This window comes from Cherax quadricarinatus, chromosome 7 (genome assembly GCF_038502225.1).
Source record: "Cherax quadricarinatus isolate ZL_2023a chromosome 7, ASM3850222v1, whole genome shotgun sequence".
Classification (NCBI taxonomy): Eukaryota; Metazoa; Arthropoda; class Malacostraca; order Decapoda; family Parastacidae; genus Cherax; species Cherax quadricarinatus.
Window position 1 is genome coordinate 27,584,463 of NC_091298.1, and position 6,473 is coordinate 27,590,935.

Below are 6,473 nucleotides of genomic sequence, written 5' to 3' on the forward strand. Positions count from 1 at the left end.
TCTACTTATTTGCTGTGTCTGTAACTGAGGTGTCTGTCTTCTTGTCTGTGGTGCCTATCTCCCTCTCAGTGGAACCGTCTTTAGGAACTCGACAGACAGCCACCTTCTCGTGGTGAGTTCTGGGAGTTTTGAATGTCTGTAAGTATACATATATGAATGTCTGTAGGTATACTTATATGAATGAAGGAGTATACATTATCAGTGTCTTGACAGAATATGCCTATATAGGATCAAATCTTATTAAATCTCATTCCACAGACGCTGAGGGATCCTGAATGATTTACTGCTCAAAGAGAACATAATAATAATGTGCTATCTGTCACGCTATTTGTGTCTCCCAGTCTGTGGTGACTGTCTCCCAGTTTGTGGTGACTGTCTCCCAGTTTGTGGTAACTGTCTCCCAGTCTGTGGTAACTGTCTCCCAGTTTGTGGTAACTGTCTCCCAGTTTGTGGTGACTGTCTCCCAGTTTGTGGTAACTGTCTCCCAGTTTGTGGTAACTATCTCCCAGTTTGAGGTGACTGTCTCCCAGTCTGTGGTAACTGTCTCCCAGTCTGTGGTAACTGTCTCACAGTTTGTGGTGACTGTCTCCCAGTTTGTGGTAACTGTCTCCCAGTTTGTGGTGACTGTCTCCCAGTTTGTGGTGACTGTCTCCCAGTTTGTGGTAACTGTCTCCCAGTTTGTGGTGACTGTCTCCCAGTTTGTGGTGACTGTCTCCCAGTTTGTGGTGACTGTCTCCCAGTTTGTGGTAACTGTCTCCCAGTCTGTGGTAACTGTCTCCCAGTCTGTGGTAACTGTCTCCCAGTTTGTGGTAACTGTCTCCCAGTTTGTGGTGACTGTCTCCCAGTTTGTGGTAACTGTCTCCCAGTTTGTGGTAACTATCTCCCAGTTTGTGGTGACTGTCTCCCAGTTTGTGGTGACTGTCTCCCAGTCTGTGGTAACTGTCTCCCAGTTTGTGGTAACTGTCTCCCAGTTTGTGGTGACTGTCTCCCAGTTTGTGGTAACTGTCTCCCAGTTTGTGGTAACTGTCTCCCAGTTTGTGGAGACTGTCTCCCAGTTTGTGGTGACTGTCTCCCAGTTTGTGGTGACTGTCTCCCAGTCTGTGGTGACTGTCTCCCAGTTTGTGGTGACTGTCTCCCAGTTTGTGGTGACTGTCTCCCAGACTGTGGTAACTGTCTCCCAGTTTGTGGTGACTGTCTCCCAGTCTGTGGTAACTGTCTCCCAGTTTGTGGTGACTGTCTCCCAGTTTGTGGTAACTGTCTCCGAGTCTGTGGTAACTGTCTCCCAGTCTGTGGTAACTGTTTCCCAGTCTGTGCTAACTGTCTCCCAGTCTGTGGTAACTGTCTCCAAGTCTGTGGTAACTGTCTCCCAGTCTATGGTAGCTGACTCCCAGTCTGTGGTAACTGTCTCCCAGTCTGTGGTAACTGTCTCCCACTCTGTGGTAACTGTCTCCCAGTCTGTGGTAACTGTGTCCCAGTCTGTGGTAACTGACTCCCAGTCTGTGGTGACTGTCTCCCAGTCTGTGGTAACTGTCTCCCAGTCTGTGGTAACTGTCTCCCAGTCTGTGGTAATTGTCTCCCAGTCTGTGGTGACTGTCTCCCAGTCTGTGGTAACTGTCTCTCAGTCTGTGGTAACTGTCTCCCAGTCTGTGGTAACTGTCTCCCAGTCTGTGGTGGCTGTCTCCCAGTCTGTGGTAACTGTCTCCCAGTCTGTGGTGACTGTCTCCCAGTCCGTGGTAACTGTCTCCCAGTCTGTGGTAAATGTCTCCCAGTCTGTTGTGACTGTCTCCCTGTCTGTGGTAACTGTCTCCCAGTCTGTGGTAACTGTCTCCCAGTCTGTGGTAACTGTCTCCCAGTTTGTGGTGACTGTCTCCCAGTCTGTGGTAACTGTCTCCCAGTTTGTGGTGACTGTCTCCCAGTTTGTGGTAACTGTCTCCCAGTTTGTGGTGACTGTCTCCCAGTTTGTGGTGACTGTCTCCCAGTTTGTGGTAACTGTCTCCCAGTCTGTGGTAACTGTCTCCCAGTCTGTGCTAACTGTCTCCCAGTCTGTGGTAACTGTTTCCCAGTCTGTGCTAACTGTCTCCCAGTCTGTGGTAACTGTCTCCAAGTCTGTGGTAACTGTCTCCCAGTCTATGGTAGCTGACTCCCAGTCTGTGGTAACTGTCTCCCAGTCTGTGGTAACTGTCTCCCAGTCTGTGGTAACTGTCTCCCACTCTGTGGTAACTGTCTCCCAGTCTGTGGTAACTGTGTCCCAGTCTGTGGTAACTGACTCCCAGTCTGTGGTGACTGTCTCCCAGTCTGTGGTAACTGTCTCCCAGTCTGTGGTAACTGTCTCCCAGTCTGTGGTAATTGTCTCCCAGTCTGTGGTGACTGTCTCCCAGTCTGTGGTAACTGTCTCTCAGTCTGTGGTAACTGTCTCCCAGTCTGTGGTAACTGTCTCCCAGTCTGTGGTGGCTGTCTCCCAGTCTGTGGTAACTGTCTCCCAGTCTGTGGTGACTGTCTCCCAGTCCGTGGTAACTGTCTCCCAGTCTGTGGTAAATGTCTCCCAGTCTGTTGTGACTGTCTCCCTGTCTGTGGTAACTGTCTCCCAGTCTGTGGTAACTGTCTCCCAGTCTGTGGTGACTGTCTTCCAGTTTGTAGTAACTGTCTCCCAGTCTGTGGTAACTGTCTCCCAGTATGTGGTGATTGTCTTCCAGTTTGTAGTAACTGTCTCCCAGTCTGTGGTGACTATCTCCCAGTATATGGTGACTGTCTCTCAGTCTGTGGTAACTGTCTCCCAGTTTGTGGTAACTGTCTCCCAGTTTGTGGTAACTGTCTCCCAGTTTGTGGTGACTGTCTCCCAGTTTGTGGTGACTCTCTCCCAGTCTGTGGTAACTGTCTCCCAGTTTGTGGTGACTGTCTCCCAGTCTGTGGTAACTGTCTCCCAGTTTGTGGTGACTGTCTCCCAGTTCGTGGTAACTGTCTCCCAGTCTGTGGTAACTGTCTCTCAGTCTGTGGTAACTGTCTCCCAGTTTGTGGTAACTGTCTCCCAGTTTATGGTGACTGTCTCCCAGTTTGTGGTAACTGTCTCCCAGTTTGTGGTAACTATCTCCCAGTTTGTGGTGACTGTCTCCCAGTTTGTGGTGACTGTCTCCCAGTCTGTGGTAACTGTCTCCCAGTTTGTGGTAACTGTCTCCCAGTTTGTGGTGACTGTCTCCCAGTTTGTGGTGACTGTCTCCCAGTTTGTGGTAACTGTCTCCCAGTCTGTGGTAACTGTCTCCCAGTCTGTGCTAACTGTCTCCCAGTCTGTGGTAACTGTTTCCCAGTCTGTGCTAACTGTCTCCCAGTCTGTGGTAACTGTCTCCAAGTCTGTGGTAACTGTCTCCCAGTCTATGGTAACTGACTCCCAGTCTGTGGTAACTGTCTCCCAGTCTGTGGTAACTGTCTCCCAGTCTGTGGTAACTGTCTCCCACTCTGTGGTAACTGTCTCCCAGTCTGTGGTAACTGTGTCCCAGTCTGTGGTAACTGACTCCCAGTCTGTGGTGACTGTCTCCCAGTCTGTGGTAACTGTCTCCCAGTCTGTGGTAACTGTCTCCCAGTCTGTGGTAATTGTCTCCCAGTCTGTGGTGACTGTCTCCCAGTCTGTGGTAACTGTCTCTCAGTCTGTGGTAACTGTCTCCCAGTCTGTGGTAACTGTCTCCCAGTCTGTGGTGGCTGTCTCCCAGTCTGTGGTAACTGTCTCCCAGTCTGTGGTGACTGTCTCCCAGTCCGTGGTAACTGTCTCCCAGTCTGTGGTAAATGTCTCCCAGTCTGTTGTGACTGTCTCCCTGTCTGTGGTAACTGTCTCCCAGTCTGTGGTAACTGTCTCCCAGTCTGTGGTGACTGTCTTCCAGTTTGTAGTAACTGTCTCCCAGTCTGTGGTAACTGTCTCCCAGTATGTGGTGATTGTCTTCCAGTTTGTAGTAACTGTCTCCCAGTCTGTGGTGACTATCTCCCAGTATATGGTGACTGTCTCTCAGTCTGTGGTAACTGTCTCCCAGTCTGTGGTAACTGTCTCCCAGTCTGTGGTAACTGTCTCCCAGTCTGTGGTAACTGTCTCCCAGTCTGTGGTAACTATCTCCCAGTCTGTGGTGACTGTCTCCCAGTTTGTAGTAACTGTCTCCCAGTCTGTGGTGACTGTCTCCCAGTCTGTGGTGACTGTCTCCCAGTCTGTGGTGACTGTCTCTTTCAGCGAGGTATGCCTCTCCCAGTTAAAAGGTTCTTGTTTATAGTCTACCTACTAAGGAATCCAGTTAGACTAAACCTTCTTATCTTTTATCTGCGGATAACATCTGCCATTGGAGTTTACCATCCTGAATTTTACCATCCTGAAGTTTACCATCCTGAAGTTTACCATCCTGAAGTTTACCATCCTGAAGTTTACCATCCTGAAGCTTACCATCCTGAAGTTTACCATCCTGAAGTTTACCATCCTGAAGCTTACCATCCTGAAGTTTACCACCCTGAAGAGTCGTATTTCCGAGGGAGTACGTCTGGTTCACAATATCTCGGAGAAGGAAAAAATCTAATGGTTGCAGTCATAACATGGGGTTGACCATGTTATGACTGCATAGAGGTGGACCAGTAAGCCAGCGGAAGGCCTCGGTCAAATGACCAAAACCTCCAGCTGCGGGTCATCATATGATTAAGACCCGCGTCAGGAAACAATTGTCCTGTTTCCTGACAAACCTTTTCCTAACCTTACCTATCTTGGAAATCTTCATGAATGGGAAATGTGCAGGCGAGTACGAATAAGAAGCCCCCACCGCGTCCTGCGCTGAATGACCCATATAGGTTTAGTGCTTAGCATAAGTGCATTATTATGTGCATTATCAAGTGTCACCCATTTCTGCACAAACAATACATCATGTGGAAATAAAATTTAAATTGATTTATTTACAGCTACGATGGTGATCACTCTAGAAAAACCATACCACGGGCGGGGTAGAACCCGCGGTCAGAGTCATGAAATTCAGCGGGTTCTATCCCCACCCATGGTATGGTTTGTTTGCAATCGTGTCATTACGATTTCGTGAGTCGTGATCACTCTACCTGGAGACTTTACCGGCATGACGACCTTCTACCTTCATTACTTGTGAGTTTACATTCCTGGGAGTCTAAGTATATAAGAAGCCACTTTTTTCCCCGCCAGGAGCACCGGTATGCATCAGGAAAGCCATTACCTGTCTGAGTAGTGATTTCCTAGCGAGTGCATAGAAATACACTTGCAAATGCGCAGCGATATAAGAGTAATATAGAGTCTACTGAAGGACAGACAAGGAGGCTTCAGACACTGTAGTGAGAAGACAACAAAAATAGGTAAAGACGAGCGTTGTAGACAGAATTTTCTGTGCAACAAAACTCAGTACAGTGTTTATAAACATCAACATTAACACGAGGAGATGAACACTGGATTGAGAGAAAAGTTTTTCTGATATCGTAATTAATGACACCATCTTACAACGAACGAACTAAGATGTCATTATATACACAATGAGTTCAGATCAGGCCCATTGTGCTCTACAACCTAGAGAATGACGAGATAGTGACCCAGGGTTACGAAAATGATCAGATGGAGACCAAGAATTATTAAAATGACCAGATAGAGACAGAGGATTATCAAAATGGGCTTTCCACAGCCAGAATATTGGACACTTGAGACAGAATTTAACATATGACTTCAAATATATTAAACCTGTGTTAATTCAACTGGAGATGGAAAAATAATTTATAAAGAACATTTATATTTTAATGAGAAAAAAAGTAATTTCTTGAAAATACCTGAAAATTATTTTTAAACTATTGCATAAAATCAACGTTTTCTTAATATAATATAATGAGATATTGTGCAATTTTTTCCCTCAAATGCCGATTCCAGATTGAATTTGATAGAAAAGAACAATCAGACCATAAAAAAGGGGAAACACTGCAGGAGGCCTATTGGCCCATACTAGGCAGGTCCATCTCAAACCCAAAATTACTAACAAAAATATGTGCCCAGCCCATTTCAGTGCTTCCCACTGAATAAACTTTGATACCATATTAACTCGAGTCAAAGTCTCACTCAGATCCAACTCCTCTTACTCATGTATTTATCTAACCTAAATTTGAAGCTACCTAAGGTTTTAGCTTCAGTAATCCTACTGTGTAGACTGTTCCACTCATCGACTACTCTTGCCTATATCCTTTCTAAATTTAAACTTTTCTAATTTGAATCCATTTTTTTTTCAAGTTTTTTCTTGGAGGGATACCCTCACGACCTTATTTATATCTCCTTTGCTTATGCCCATCTTCCACTTATACACTTCAATCATGTCTCCCCTCATTCTTCTTCTTACAAGAAAATGCAGTTTAAGTGATTTCAATCTCTCTTCGTATGGAAGATTTCTCATGCAAAGGGTTAATTTTGTCATTCTTCTCTGAATGTTTTCTAACGAGTTTATATCCATTCTGCAGTA